This window comes from Cynocephalus volans, chromosome 3 (assembly GCF_027409185.1).
Source record: "Cynocephalus volans isolate mCynVol1 chromosome 3, mCynVol1.pri, whole genome shotgun sequence".
NCBI classification, from domain to species: domain Eukaryota; kingdom Metazoa; phylum Chordata; class Mammalia; order Dermoptera; family Cynocephalidae; genus Cynocephalus; species Cynocephalus volans.
The window spans coordinates 150,320,203-150,337,166 of NC_084462.1; the positions used below are offsets into that span (position 1 = coordinate 150,320,203).

At 43.9% G+C, this 16,964-nt stretch overlaps 1 long non-coding RNA gene across 1 annotated transcript in view; it reads right to left on the reverse strand.

The window, feature by feature from the left end:
- Positions 1-471: 471 nt before the first annotated feature.
- Positions 472-16,964, reverse strand: part of LOC134373675 (uncharacterized) — a 46,166-nt gene continuing 29,673 nt past the window's right edge. Inside the window, exon 5 of the long non-coding RNA XR_010022990.1 lies at positions 472-877. This is a non-coding gene — a long non-coding RNA (uncharacterized LOC134373675). The remainder of the gene's footprint in view (positions 878-16,964) is intronic.

Here is a 16,964-nt window from a genome sequence, read left to right on the forward strand (position 1 = left end):
ACTCCCAAAGAAACAGGGAGAAAGTGAGTCCATTTGCTGAAGTCCTCAGCAGTACCACCCCCAGCCCCAGCAGTGTCTGAGGCTCCTGTGCACGAAGAGAGTAAATGGGCTAGTGAGATCCCACAACATTTAAGACTCCCTGCTCCCAGGACCTGAAGAGAGAAACAAGGTTGAAAAACACATACTCAACATCCAAAAGAAAAAACATAAAACTAGATAATTCCCAACTATAGCGATCTACCCACATTCACACCAGAGGGCTGTAAGTGTGGGAATCGCGCAGGGAGGAGCAGAGCGAGATTTGTTTAGCTGGTCCATGAGGCTCGAGGAAGGAATGACGAAGGTAGGATGGCCAGTGGACAGAGGACATCAGCTGAGGTTTGCCTATGACACCTGCCCTTGCCCAAACCAGCGGAGGCCTCCAAAGCAGTGTGAAAATGTAGTCAAAGAAAGTGGCAATCTTAGCCGGTAAAAGAGTTTATTAACACAGATGTTATCTACAGAGGAGAAGTCATTGTCATCAGAAAATATTCCCCCATGTGCTAAGTGCTTTGGGCAATTGAGCCAGAGAGGCGACTCAGAACGCTGACACTGCAGACAAGAGCAGATACAGGAGCAGCTTGTGGTTTCATTCTTGAATCTCAAGGACTCACTGCCGACTCCAGCATGTATCCTGTGGCTAGTATTCAAGACAGCCCTTGAGGCATACAGTGTTCCAAGAAGAATCCCAAAGAGGTGGTCCAGAAAGCTGGCCACCAACAAGGGGTGCTGATGGGAGAACTGAAGGCTTGGATCTCTGGCTGGGGTATCAGGAGTTGTTGCAGCTAAGAACTGAGAGGGTCAGGACTGGAAAGCAGGGCCATTATTGGAGACCTTCCTGGTGGAGGAGAGAGAGTCCTGGGTTAGTGGCTGAGAGTTGAGTTCTAGACTTATATAGACCTAGACCTAGTTCTAGACCTAGCATAGCCACTTAACTACCTGTGTGACCTTGGGAGAGTCATTTCATTCTCTCGGGGCCTCAGTTTCCTCGTTTGTAACATGAGGGGGGCTGGATTGGGTTATTTCTAAGGGCCTATCACATGAACATCCTATGGACAGCATTAAAGGACAGAGAAGGGACCAACACTGGAATATCCCTAAACTTAACACTTAGGGCTACCCAAGCAGAATAGAGTGCAGAACTAGCACTTATATTTGGGAAGCATCAGAACAAGCTGTAAGGCTTTCCTACCACCAGGAAACCCTGCTTCCTGTAGTCACACACAGCACCCTGACCTCATTGCCCTATGGTCAGAGTATGAGCCAATGGGCTCCAAATTGGGCAACCCAATTCTGGGCCCGGTGCTTCTGCTGGCCGTGTGACTTCAGGCAAGGTACTTGCCTTTTTTGCTGTGCCTATTTCCTCATCTCTAATCATCTTTGCCTTCTCCCTGCCCCTTGAGGAAGCTGTGAGAATTCACTGAGTAATGTCCACAAAGCACTTAGCTTGTGAGGGGAGAAGAGTCCCACATAAATAGAAGATGACAATGATTGTTGTGACAGCTGCTTGATTCCCTTAACTCTTCTCCAGTCCGTCATTCGCTGCTGATGGAAACGAACCTGTTGTGACTCACTATTGTCTTGTTCTCAAGGTTCAGTTAAGAGAGTTCCCCTTCAGCATCATGTTAATATCTAGCTTCATGGCCAAATGAGGCGACATACGAGAACAAGGCTAAGAAAACATGATGCCACAACTTCCCCTAACACCTGATTCCACTTTGCTTTTTACCCACTAGACTGTACGTTTCATAAGGGCAGGGACATCTGGGCCACCTTGTTACACAACTGCAGGGGGCACCATTTGCCAGCACTTAATTGACACTCAATAAACGTTTGATGAATGAATGGCACAAATTGCCCAGCTAATATTTGGGTAGAAGGAAGGAAACTCATATGTTTGAATGCCCACCATATGTCAAGATCATTTTATATTTTTTATTTCATTTATTCCTCTCAGAAGCCCTATGCAATCAAAATTATTCTCCCATTGTATGGTTGGGCAAACTGAGGCTCAAGCATTAAATAGTCACAAGGTCTCACACTGTGCAAGAGGTAAATGTAGAATTTGAACTCACACCTGTTTGACTGGTTCCAGCCACGGTACCTTGAATGTGGGTATGGGAAGTAGGCAACCCCCTTGAGCAAAGATAAGCTGAGACACCATTTTCAACAGATGCTTCAGCGGGACCAACAGGGTAACAGTGTGAGAAAGGTATTGCCTGCGAGCAATAGAAAGGCCTTACCAACCCAGGCTCTTAGATATCAAGTGTTGGTTGAGAAAGAGCCCACCTTTCAGTAAGTTCGCAAACCTTTCAGGACTGCCCATGGAGCTTGGGCTGTCCCTTCTCCCTTCCTTCCTGCCTATTTTTACCTCTACCACCCCACCCCCATCACATACTTACACAGAAAATCCCTGCTCCAAGGTTCTCCCCCAAATACAAATGCACAGACACACATGTCTCTTTTCCTTTACCAGCAAAACTCCTCAGTTCCTGGAAGATGGGTGAGAACTGACAGCAAGAATGCAGGCAGTATGAATCAGTACACACAAACAACACTGGGTGTTTCTTTGCCCCAGCATTGCTAAAATTCAACAGCATAGGAAGTAGCCTTCACTCTCCACTCCCTGTTTGGGACATTTTCCTAATGTGCTTAGTATCGGCATGGCTTCTCCAGACCCAGGGATCGACCCAGGCTCAACCCCTCTTCTCCTGAGCTTTGTGGACTTTCATTAGTCCTTTGATATAGGAGCAATAATCTCTGGTCTGATATCAGAAGGGACTTGTGCTTTCAAACACCTTCAGTGGGCCTTGTTTGAGTAGCAGTCTTTAGGAAAGGCCACAGGGAGAAGTACATATTTGCTCAGGCCAGTGGCATTTGTGAAGGAATTATTGACTGTGGAGAGGCACTTCCAGCTAAATGTATATGCCAAGGCCTGGTGGCCCCCTTCACCTGGGGCCTGACAACTGCCAGGTGCCCTGCCAGCCGGCTGACTGCTCATGGCTTCCCTAACCATTGCCCAGAGTAGCGTGATGGGACTGAGCGAGCTCACGGAATTCCTCTTACTCTTTCCAGAGATCCACCTTACTTAGCTCCTCCGATCCCCAAGAGCTGGGGATGTCTAATAGGAAAATTTGACTGGAGCTTCACTCACTACGACAAACCTGCAGGATAACTTCACTGATTGGGGCACCCAGGACCAAAGACTTGTTCTTAATCTTGTGGGCCTAAATCCCAGCTCTGCCAATACCTGCTATATTAGTTTGTTAGGGCTGCCATAACAAACCCCACAGACTGGGTGGCATAAACCACAGAAACATATCGTCTCACAGTTCTGGAGGCTGGAGGTCCAAGATCAAGGTGTTGGCAGGTTTGGTTTCTCCTGAGGCCTCTCTCCTTGGCTTGTCGATGGCCACCTTCTCATTGTGTCTTCACACAGCATCTTCTCTGTGTGCGCACACCCCTGGTGTCTCTTTGGGTGTCCAAATTTCCTCTTTGTATCAGGACACCAGTCAGATTGGATTACAGCCCACTCTAACAGCCTCATTTTAACTTAATCACCTCTTTAAAGGCTCTATCTCCAAATATAGTCATATTCTGAGGTCCTAGGAGTCAAGATTCAACATGTGGATCTTGGGGAGACTTGATTCAGCCAGTAGCACCTACCTGGGCCAATCAAGTTCCCATTCCTCACTCAGAACCCATTCCCAGGCTGGCGGGCTTCCTGAGGAAGACAGCATGTCGTGCTCCTTCAGGAAGATCTGCATACAGCATAATGAATGTCAAGGACAGAGTAGGAAGCAGAAAGAGCCCACTAGAGCGCTCCCTGGAAAGGAGGCTGCATTGGCAGAAGACCGACAGACACTGCCCAGCTGGAGACCATCTCCTCTTTGGAATTCTCTCTCCTTACCACCAAAGACATTGTAATTAGATTTTGTTAGACACTTTCAGGTGAACTGAGGCTTCCATCAGTTAAATAAAGGAGACAAATTTCTGTCTTCATAAAATATCTGATACTGTTATTTTTTATTAATTTTTTTCTGGGCCTCGGGTAAAGAATTGAATTAATCATACAATTTGATTTGTGGCATCGCCACTCCCACTGCATTCCCATCACCCCGAAAGTCGCTACAAGAATGTGTTTCTAGATATCCTTTAGTATGTATATATCCTTGTAAAAATACATGATATTACTTTTGGAGGAGAGGGTTATGTTTTCAATTTATAAATGGTATGCTCAAAATAGCTCTTGATTTCCTGCTTTTTTTTCCCCAGCTCTAACATATTGTCATATTGTGGTATGTGCATGTAATTCCCTGCTTCTAAGAACTGTGAGTATCCCACAGCGTGTGCCCACCACAGTTAACCTATCCATGCACTTGGTACTATGCCACTGGGCTGCCCCCACACAATGCTGAAGCCAGTACCTTGCTGGCTGCACAAGACTTGCTCTGACAGAGAATCCCAGGAGGGGTTTTCTGCCCCAGGGGGACACATCCTCACAGCACCGATCCCTTCCAGATTGCTCTCTGGCCAAGCAGACCTATTTAATAAGGTGCTTGGTATAGTGCTATTAACCTTATTGGCTATTCACAAAAGAATTCTACATTGCGCCATCAGGGTTTAACCCAGCTCTGCCACGGCTGGCTGTGGGATCCCGTTAAAGTTATGTCACATGTCTGGGTCTCAGGATCCTCTTCTACCAAATAAGTATGCCCACAAGGTCAGCTCCAGGCCAACACCAACCCCAGTGGGAGTGCATCTGAGGGGCAGAGCAAGATAATGGGGGAAAAACAGCTCTGGACCCAAAACCCAAAACCTTTGGAAACCTTATGGAATTACTGAACAACCACTTCCTCATCTTTACTTTCGGAGTACATATGTAACAGGAGTCCTTTGGCAACTAAATGAAATACTGTACATAAACTACCTGGCACATCAAGGAGCTATTCCAACAAATATCAGTTCTTTCTCTTCCCGACCCAAAGCCCTTTTCCTGTTTTGTTTTGTTTTGTTTTCAGTGGAGAATTCAACTTTACAGTTCATTTTCTCTCTTCTCTTTAATAAGGTATAAATACATACAATAAAGTGAACTAGACTTTTTTTTATAACAGCTTTATTGAGATATTTACAGACTATAAAATTCACCCTCTTTGAAGTGTACAGTTCCACGGTTTTTATCACATTCACAGAATTGTGCAACCATCACTATTTAATTTAAGAACATTTTCATCACACCAGAAAGAAACCCTGTACCCATTAGTAGTCACTCCGCATTTCATCTTCCCCACCTCCGGCAACTATTAACCTCACGTTCTGCCTACTCTTCTGGACATCTCATATAAATGGAATCATTCAATATGGGGCCTTTTTTGATCAGTTTCTTTCACTGAGCATGTTTTCAAGGTTCATCCATGTTGTAGCTTATATCAGTACTTCACTCCTTTTTATTGTCTATTAATATTCTACTATACAGACATAGCACATTTTCATCAGTTGATGGATATTTGGGTTGTTACCACTTTTTGGCTATTATGTATAAAGTTTCTATGAACATTCATGTACAGATTTTTTTATGGACATATGTTTTCAATTTTCTTGGGTATATACCTAGGAATGGAAGTGCTGGCCATGTGGAAACTCTATGTTTAACATTGTAAGGAACTGCCAAATTCTTCTAAGAAACCACTTTACAACCCCACTAGCCATATATGAGGGCTCCAATTTCTCTTCATCCTCACCAACACTTGTTATTGTCTGTCTTTTTTGTTTTAGTCACCCCACTGGGTTTGAAGTGGTACCTCATTGTGGTTTTGAAGAACACTAATCTCACATTAACAGCTTGATGGACTCGCAAATGCATGCGTCTATGAAGTCACCACACAGATTGAGATACAGAACGTTTCCTTCATCCCATCTCCTAGTCACTACCCACCTACCCAAGGTAACCACTGACCTGCATCATCACAGATTGTTTTCCTCTTCTTGAACTTTATATAAATGGAATCATAGAGCATACACTCTTTTATGTCTGGCTGCTTTCACTCAAAAAATGTTGTGGTATTAGTGTTTCAAATGTTTGTTCTTTTTTACTTCTATGCAGTATTACATTACAGAGGTATATTACAATCTATTTATTCTTTTATTTGGAGAACAGTTGTGTTGATTTCAGCTTGGGGTTATTCTGAATAAAACTGCAAAAACATTTTGTACATTTCTTTTGGAAGACCGAGGAACTCGTTTCTCTTAGGAGTGGGTTTGCTGGATCACGGGGTAGCTCTGGCTTTAGCAGATATCACCAAATGGTTTTCTAAAGTGGTTGTATCAATTCATACCCTCACTAGCAGTGTGTGAGCATTCCAAGCTCCTCTACAACCTCTTCAGCACTTGAATATATCAGTCTTTTTAAGTTTTTAAGTTAAGTTTTAGTTTGAGTGTGTAACAGTATCTCGTGGTGGTTTTAATTTGCAGATCTCTGGCATCTAATCATGTCGAGCACCTTTGTTTGTCTCCTTTAGTCTGAAACTTAGCTAAAGACATCTGACAGCCAATTCTTACTCTCCAGGTGGTTACTGAAAGAGCTAAGGACTGGAGCATCCCTGGGGGACCCCATCAAGGGTGGGGCCTTTATATCCCAGATCTTCAATCACACTCTATTTGAAGTGAATACCATATAAAATCAGTTAGTTTGAGTTTATTTATTCATTTTCAAATTATCAATATTTTACTTTCAACTCCTAGAACTCTCCTTGCAACATATCCTTAACCCAAGATAGAGGAAGAAAGAGTATTCTTAAAGTAACTGTAAAAAAAAAAAATCAACTAGTCAACCTTCAAGACAAAGAGCGGACTGTGTTTAAACAAAAGAACTTTCCATGTAAAAGTTAAAGTCAGATGAAGTTATAATCTAGTATTTAATAGATTAATGTTTAAGTTAGTGCTTCTCTTTGTTTTTTTAAATGGAAAGTTTTTATTCTTTATGATAGTTTAATGCAAGGAGCATTTGGAAAAGGGTCAGTTATTTTTCAAAGGAAGTTTACTCTGTCCTCAAGTTAGGGAGAGGTGATATAAGAGGTAAGAGTTTCGGAAAATTCCTTAAGATAATCACATCCTACAGGGCTCTGTGAGGAGGACACAAAATTGTGGGGGATGGGAGGATGCCAGGAAAACTACTGAGGCAGTTGATGAAAGGACGGGCAGGCTCCAGACTGCTTCTGCTGTGTCCACTACCTGGGACTGGGGAAAAATGCCCAGATCCTTTGGGTGGAGGAATTTCAGAGACCGGATGTTCTCTGAAAGACATGGAGTTCCCAGCCCCCCATAGGCCCCAGTAAGCAGGACCCTTCCACCCAGCAATAAACTGCCATGTCCTCTGCCCAGAAAACACCACTGATGTGTTAATGTCTTTGGGGCAAAGGAACAAGCCTCACGTTATAGCAAACAGCAAAAATCATCCCATAACCTTCATCAAACACTAAAAACAATTCTCAATGTGGAAATTTTCTTCCTTTTTTTTTTTTTTTAAACATATCCAGTTGGTCTGGAGAAGATTTCTTCTTAATAGGGAAATGGAAAATTACGAATATAGAATCATATAATCTTAGAGCTGGAAGGAACTTTGGAGGTCATCAGTTGAACCTCGCGCCTACTTCTGGAATTTACGTTACAACATCCCTGCTGTTCTCTGATTGAATGGTCCTGAGACTGGGCCCTTTCTCAGCACCTCCAAGGAAGTTTTCCATTCATCACTGGACAATTGTTAGACAGTTGTTCTTATGTTGAACCAAAATACTCCTTCTGGAAACTTCCACCCTTCAGTCATAGTTTAAATAAGTCTATTTCCTCTCCTCTGTGAGAGCCCTAAGACTGTAAGCCTGATCCCTCTGAGTCTTTTTGCCCCAGTTCCTCCAAATATACAATAATTCATTATAAAACTTAGCCATGGACAGCCATCAAGTCACTGGCACATGGTCTTCTTGATGCTTCTTTCCTCATCTTGAAAAGCACACCCACGGCAGGGATTGGCGCAGCTTACCCACTCAAGAGGATTGCACAGAGGTACTGACAAGTGCTTCCGTGAAACCTTTGCAAGCTCTCTCAGCGCAGGAGAGATGAAGGCATACACTATCAGACTGAAGATTTCTTTTTATGTTTTTAACAAGTTTGGGTATTTTTAGGAAATAAAAAAAAAAGATGCTGTTTACCCCCATCTGGAATGAGCCCAAGTAGTTTTCCCAGAAGAGAGGTGGGTTTCTGCTAATCCAGTCACATACTCTGGCTTACTTTGGGTATTTTCCAGGCACCCATGAGAATAGCAGAGTAGCACCTTGAGGAATCTACTAGAGTTTCCTTAGTCCTGGTTTTATCCTCCTGGGCAAAGTGGCCCAGACCATGAAAGGTGAAGAAGAGGATATGGATACTTCGGGGCAAGAGTTGGCCAATAACAACCTATGTTCAAGCCTTACCTGATACGTAGGTAAACTAGCTGCTTTGCTATCCCATCCCCCACAGCCCAGGTCCCAGCGGGAAGCAGCACACTGTTGAGCATGTGCACAAGTGTGTATGGACACACATACACACTCACAAGCACACACACATGTCCTCAAGGCTTTTCCTATCAGTGACCCCACTTGTATTCAGCTATCCATCAGGGGCAAGAAATAAAAACTGGATCTTTTCGAGAAGAATCCTGGCTTCTCCTTGGAAGCTGAATGATTTTATGGTAGAGGCAATTTTGAGCAGCTAGCAAAACAAGACAAAGGTCTTATTTGGTTTATCAAGCCCAGGTTACGCCCATTGTTCAGTGGACCAAGCAGTGTTAATCAGTACCCAGACCTCTGAATAGAATCTTTGCTAAATAAATCTGTGTAGATACTCTTGCTACATAAAGATAAAAGTACTATATCTGGAGGGGAGGCAAAATCACTAAGATTTTAGGCAATCATTTTTCCTTGTGTATAAGTAGGGGAATAATGCCTGCCCCAGAGATATAAGCAGTTTTTAATGCTTTGAAGGGAAATCTATAACTTAATGCTAAAACCATTTGCCAAAATAATGTTAAATGGGACTTTCTGGAAAGAAGGCATTGTGAGTAAAAGTCCCAGGAGAAACCTCTCCCGAATTCCTTTTTGTATTCCCACACAAACACACAAAGATGAACACTGCATTATTTTAAACCCAAAATATCCTATTAAAAATATCATGAAATTCGAGAATGAGTTCTAATTACAACACCAAGGGGAATAGTTTTGAAATACCAACAATAGTTGATAAATGCTCAACCTATTCAATGAAACACATACACAGACCTTTGACCAGAAGCATGGATGTTAGAAGGTCACCATTAGTGTGGTAAAAGCCTCAGAACACACCTCTGACAAGGAGGAAGGGAATGAGAGAGCCAGGTGTCTCTGCTAGGGTGAATGTGCTCTCCCAGAAGCCCAACTCGAGAAGGAAATAGAAATGATGGACCGTTATCTCGGGTTACCATCATGTAGCCCATTCTACGGGCCTCCCAACCTCTCTCCTGGTTGTCTAAACAAGTCTGTAGGAGACATATTCTCAGGAATGCTCTGTTTAATATGAAAAATGATCCTCCCAAGGCCTGGGAAGAAATGAAGCAGATTTCCTCCACAGCCTTCACAATACCAACTATAATACAAAGCCTCACAAGGACTCCAAGAGAAAGGGTGGTGGAAGAGGGTGCACAAGAAAGATCTGGAATTCATGGCTCCCTCAGAAACTTGCTGCCCAGTTTAATTGTAGGCATCTAAAGGGTTAAGTCAAGTCTAAGGATGATTCAATCCAAGCATTCCCTTTCATTCTCTTCTTTTGAAGGTCTTATAAAGACAGGCGGGAGGTGGGCAAAAGGAACTCTCCTGTTTTCTGATGCATAGAGTTGCAACCCTCAACAGAGGTGATAGATTTTTAAGAGATTAGCATGCTATAAAACATGTTGCACCTAACTAGGCTTTTCTGGACCTCAGCTTCTAGACTTATTAGCTGTGTGATCTTAATATCTCTGAATCTCCATTTCCTCATCTAGAAAATGGGGCTAGAATCTACCTCAGAATTGTTGCAACAATTAATTTAGTAAAATAAAGTACAAATTTCATCCTAGTACCTGGAACATGGCATCCAGGAAACAGTAGCTATTACTATGTAATTGACATTTCATTGCTAATTTATTCACAGACTTTAGGGATTTTGTGCAGAAGAATCAATGTTACAAAAATCAATTATTATATAGCTAGGCAATTCTAGACTCCAGAACATAGAGAAACAATTTAGTAATAAAGTACTGAAATTCATGTGACTCTTGCTCCAGATCACATGCCCACAAGATCCAGCTGATGAAGTCCACTGTGATATAAAAGGAAGGGCTTGGGTTTTAAGTTCAGCACACCTGAGTCCCAGTTCCAGCAACACTACCATCTAGCCATGTAACCATGGAAAAATTACTCAGAAAATAGCGTACAAAATTTATAAAGCATTTACATGTTTCAATAATTTTACAATGCCATGTTTTCTTTTTTTAGTCAGTTGTATTTTAAGAGAAAGAACTCGCATTTTAAAAGTGAAAATTTAAGCACGCTTCAAAAATTTTTGTCTTATTTTTAGATAACTACATTACGTAAAGTTTAGAAAGCAGAAAAGAGAATAAAAATGATAATTCTACCCTCCTAACACTACCACCGTCTCCACTGTGTATTCTCTTGCAATGAAAGCATCAAGACCACATGACGATCTTTCTCATCTGCCTTCCCTCCTACATTCTCTCAAGTGTTTTGCTGGCTTGTTATTAGAGTAACAACAACAACAACAACAACAACCCCCCCCCCCCACACACACACAAAAACAAATCAGAAAAAGACAAAATATAAAGACTTCAAGGATTCTATCAAATGGACCTTATGGTCTGTGCTATCTTATAGCCTTTATCGACCTTGTATGTGCTCAATAAACACTTGGCCCTTGACTAATGTGGGCATAATTGGGAAGGGAGGTAGAAAAACCTCAGAGAGTTTTCTCTACTGATGTTTAATCCCTTGGGTCTCCACATCTGGATTAGCAGTACTGTTGGATGTTATCCATTCGGAAGTCTCTAACAACAGATCCAAGGAAAGGTGACCAAAAAGATGGGAGGAATGTATAAGTAGCCATGGAAAAATTGTCTGATGTGCCTAGCACAGTCCTGTTTGGGAAGCCAAATGCTAAACATGGGCCTCCATGGAATTAAAGTGAAAATAAAGCCAGCAGAAATACACCATTTTCTGAAATGGTAGGGTTGCCAGATAAAATATGGGGCATCCAGTTAAATTTTAATTTCAGATAAACAACAAATAATTCTTTAGTATAAATGTGTGCCTGGGAATGGTACTTACTTATACATATATTTTTAGTTATTTGTTATTTATCTGAAATTAAAAGTTAATTAGACGTCCTGTATTTCCACTTGTTAAATCCAGCAATCCTACCTGCGAGATGAGAGTCAGGGGAGAACCAGGCAAAAATAGGCAAAGACTGAGCGATAAAAACAGAGTAAAGTGATAGCAATATATGACACATAGAGAAAGGTTTGGGTCTAATTTGTAAATAACGGAGCCACCACATTTACCAAAGAGAACATAAAAGAATTCATGATGAAGCCTTTCTAAAATGTAGGGCGCCGCCTGTCACAGAGGGCGACTGTGTCTCCACGCCCACTGTCTCCTTGGGTGACTTTTGGCAACAAACCCCAGACCACGTGGATCGGGTCAACTGCAGCATGAGAGCTCCCATGTTCTTCGTGTTCCCCCCATGCACCCTCTGCTCTCTCTGAGGCCATCCCTCCTTTCTGGAAGAGTCCATGCAACCTGGTCCCCTCCTCAGTGCACAGGAACCTACTGAACACCAGGCACCACCTACACAAAAGCAGCACCAGGGCCACCGGGGAAAGCACTTACTATATGTATTTGTTGAATGAGTACCTGAATCCACACGTTTCCTTCAAAAGCCTGTCCCCAGCATTCCATCATCTCCATTTTTCTTATAAAAACACCTTAACCTCCCTCCACCTGCACCTTGACCCACATGACTTAATGAATGTCAGGTCATATGGACAAGGATGGAAACTGTGTTCATCATCTGCCTGACACTGCCCGCTCTTCCGGGGCAAATGGTCATGTCCCCTTGTCTTTAAGTGCTTCTTGCCTCCCTGTACATATTCTGGTGACGTCTGTCACTTTGGGGGTAAGATTTTCCCCTTGATACTTCCGTGTGAGAAATCACAGCTGGGTGAGGAGGTAGCACGACCGGCACACACACTGACTCTGGCCCATGTAAGTGTAGGCATCCAGTAAGTGTCTGGTCCTGTCCAGGAAGTAGCTGGGCCATGAAATCAGATATGGGGAGGAAGTCTGTCCATGGGAGGGGCCTCCTCACAATAGTCTGCAGGAACGGGGGAGACAGGAACCAGCTAGGCTGAGGGGCTGTGCAGATGTGGACAGCCAAAGGGAACCCTGGCCAAAGCCTCTGCCCCCAGGAGTTGGAAGTGTCCCTCTCAGGTGTCACCGTGAGTCCAGCCAAAGTTTACTGAATTACTCTGTCCATTTTAAGGAGTAAAGTGTCCAGGGAATGTTTGTGATTCAGTGATTCTTAATGTTTTAGTTCCCCAGTTGCAAACGTTTCAGATTATGGAATAAAACATATCAGTTAGCACACTTATTTCGGAAAATTTCCACTGACAGCTGTGATGGCAGACACAAGATGGTGAGATTATAAAACTCCTTTTACTCACAGGGAAGTCTTAAAAATCTAATTTGTTTTCTATCCCCCTTGATGCCTTGTTCATGGTAGGTACTTAGCAAATATTAGTTGAATGTCTGTATGAATCGATGAATGAGTGAATAGCAGACATTACAATCTTCTGAGATACATGAGAATGAAACCTGAGAAAAAAGGCAACTGCCATGGTAGGAAAGCCCCAGAGCAGTCACAGCTTCACCACATACTAGTCTTATGATTGGGACAAGTCACTTAAACTCCATGACCTTCAGCTTCTGTGGCTGTCAATGGGAATAATCTCCTGCCTTAGTAAGCGGTTTTGAGAATCAAGTGAGATTTTCTGTCTGACAGTGCTTTTGTGATTACAGGCTGATGTACCGATCTAGGATAATCAGAATGGAATCAAAACCCAGTTCTCACCACCTCCAGCTATGTGATTTTGCTCAAGTTATTTAACCTACCCAGGCCTCAGTTTTCTCATCTACAAAATGGGAATAACAATCATGACAATTTCTTCAAATTGTCGTAAAATGTTAATGAGATTATATACACTTGAGAGAGCAAAGATAAGCTCATGTTAGTTTCTCTTCTCTGTGTGTTTTTAAAATGATTTGTTATTCTGCATTTTCCAGGCTTGTTGCTCTGCCAACCCACCAGTTGGTAAGTAAATGAATTAGAAAAGTGGTCTTTTTATTATTACTATTTGATTATGATTATTAAAGCAGGTGGCTGTCTGATTGGCCGCAGGTCATGTATGCAAAGCATCCGTAGTGTTATGTCAGGATTGTTTCCTTATTAGGAACCTGCCACCCAGGTGTTTCCTCATTTGGGGATCCACCCTCTCTCTAGGTTTCCTCAAATTGTGCCTTTCAGATGAGACCCACCCACTGGAGCTAAGCTTTGAAGGAACAGACCCTGGTGTGCGTGAGGAAGTCCTGCGTGGTGATGACCCTAGCCACCGGGAAAATACAGTGTCTCCCCAGCACCCTCCTCCTGGCTCCCAGATCCTCGGGCAAAAGCATAGGAACCGAGCAAGCCCTTCCACCAGAAGCAGCCACAAACTCAGTCCTCGTTGTCTCCAAGAACTGAATGGCTGTACCAGATAGGAGTTTTGGTTTTGTCCTCGTTTTTCCTTTTAAAAAACCATCGTAAAACTCCAGGACAGTGTGTTGATTTATACTATTCAGCTCTCTTCTTAAGCTGCCGTGTCAACTTACTGACGCTGCTTCCTCTGTTCCATTTGGCAGATGCCACACTTTTAAGAGCATCACGAAGGGTGCTTCTCTCAATGCCAGGTTGGGAGCCCTCACAACCTACAACCTCAGAGAGGGTTACTCCAAGCGTCTCCTACACCTCTGTGCTAGTGACAACGTGCTGAGACCTCTCATCCCAAAGTCCTGGGACAAAGTCTCCTGTCCCTTATCTCTTGTTTTCACTGAGGCTAAACACATCTCTTCGGTATGTGGTTAGATTTTTAAACCTCTCTCACAGAGTCTAGTGCTTGAGACAAAGTCATCCCAGGTTCTGCACTTTGTCTATATTTCAGCGACTCTCCTGCTTGATATTAAAAATAGCTTTGTCTAGTCCATCGAGATCAGGCCCGGGAGACAGGCGCCTGCTATTCTAATCTGTTTCACAAATAGCTCTCTGTGGGCTCGAGCATCAACACTTCCAGGGGTCTCCAGTTACAAAACAGGGCCAGGCCTAGTTACCTATAAAGGTGGGCTCTGCTGAGCTCTCCTGGGCTGTTCAAGAAGAGGTTAGCATGAGACCTACACAATCGTATTCCCACCATGAACCACCAATTGTGCCTCAACACTGAGAGGCAGCTAAGAGAACACCCCACACTTAGGGTATCCTGTATTTCCCAGGCCAGAACCTACAAAAGCTTCCCTTGAGACTCAAACTCAAAGGCACTGGTACACAGGCTGCGCCTCCCCGCTTCCCCCTCCTCCCCGACCCCCAACCCCCTTCCACCTCTCTTCCTCCCCCAAGCCCATCTTGTACTCTGTGAAAAACCATAGACTCCTCAGTTGCCAAGGGAACCAAGCCTTTTATTCCATCCCAGTGACTGGCTGGTTGGGGCTGAGGAGTGGGGCAACAACTGGTGCCCAGGCCTTTGGAAACCCCCCCACAAACCCCCCTTTTTCCCAAGGGAGGAGGGGAGGCCTGTACCCCCGTTGCCTTTTCACCCAAGCCCAGCTGGGTGGGACTGATCCCTTGGGCTCTCAGGAGTTCCCTGGCCATGGGCTCGAGGAGATCTGTGCTCCCCAGGCCCTCCTCTGGCCCTGGCCCTTTCCAGAGGACAATAGCCTCCAAGCAAGGGAAAATTCCATAGCCCAGGGTTCAAGTCTCCAAGGAGTTGCTGGGGCCTCTGTTTAGCCTGGAGTGGGCTCTGAGGAGCCGCTGCAGCTGCCCTTCTTGTTTTCCCCCTCGCTGTGTTTTATTTTTAACCCCTGAGCTGCCAAGGGCCAGTGCCTGGGAACTCAGAGAGGAAAGAAATAAGGCTTTGTTTCCTTTGGGAAACTAATTGGGAGAGACAGGCAGTGTGGCGGGCTCAGCTCCATTGGGGTATGAGGCTCCCACTCCTCACTGCACACACATCTTCACCCAAACTCGCTCCCAGGAGGCTGGGAACGCAGTGGCTGCTCCCCGGCCGCCGCTGAGGCCCAGGCACTGGTGGAAACACAAGCACTGCTTGCAGACTGCAAAGGCAGCCGAGCGCCATTTTCGCAAGCTCGGAAGAGACTGTATTCAGGAAATCAGCTGTTGCGAGCTGGAAATGGCCTCTTTCTCCCATTTCAAACCCTCAAACCAACTCCTGCTTTTCTCCACTGACTGTTTCTTCCCAGATCTGAATAAGGAAAGTGAGGGAACTTAAAAATGTAAGAAGCAGGAAAATCAAGACATTATGCTTCTAAATTCTTGGTTAATAAATGGCAAACACCTAGCAATCCCACTTAGAAGTTCACCCCCAAAAAATTCCTTTCACTCAGGAACTTAATTTCATTGCAAATCAGCTAGAAATCAATGAAAAGTTTCTTCCACTGCCATTATGTGTTAAGATCTAATGGATTCCAGGTAGGGATCCATAAAGACTTAAGGATTATTTTGATCCCATGTAGGAACAAAGCAAACTTCTGAGAAATCATCATCAACCTCCTCCATTTGCAGCAAAGCATTATGATTTGAATGTGCCCCCCAAAATTTCATGTGCTGGAAACTTGGTCACCAATGCAGCAGTGTTGAGAGGTGAGACTTTTGGGAAGTGATCGGGTCACGAGGGCAGAGCCCATTCCTGGATTAATGGGTTATTGAGAGAGTGGGTGAGTTATTATAAAAGTGAATCTGTTATAAAAGCCAGTGTGGCTCTCTCTCACAAGCTCCCTCACCATGTGTTGCCCTGCACCACCTCAGGACTCTGCAGAGTCCCCACCAACAAGAAGACCCTCACCAGATACAGCCCCTTGACCTTGGACTTCTCAGCCTCTAGAATTCTAAGAAATGAATTCCTTTTCTTTATAAATCACCCAGTCTCAGGTATTCAGTTATAGCAACAGAAAACAGACTAAGACACCAACCAACTGTGACAAATGCCTACCTAGTATATTCAAATAAGGACTGCTCATCTATTCATTAAGAATATTTGAGAAAAGAATGCTCTTGTGCAGCAGACAATAGTGCAAAGGTGTCTCTGTACCTAGGCACACCTGCTGCACTCCCTGAAAGAGGGTCCCTACCCCAGATGCGCAGGCAATTGTGGAAAAGGACATCTATGAACTGACACAGAGCCAAAAGGTTTGTGTTGGCATTGGAGTAATGCAGATTGGTACATAATGCATGGCCACGTACAGTGAAAATACATCTTATTAAAATGCAGTCTTGTTAAGTTCCTCATACATGCAGCTGTAGCTCTGGCTCACCCCCTAGCAAATCGCGCTGACGTGGGGTCCAACACAGCTCTGATCTTGCCTTCCCTGATGTGGCAAGATTACATTTTCAGGAAGCTGCCGGGCAGAATGAGGCAATTCAAAGTTCAGAAGAAGCGTTTACGTGCCTTTTAGAGTTAGGGTTTAACTTCCTTCCCCTCACCCCCCAGGAATTTCCCAGCATATAGACAAAGGCATTGAGAGTTTGGAAGGGTGAGTTAAACTGGGACT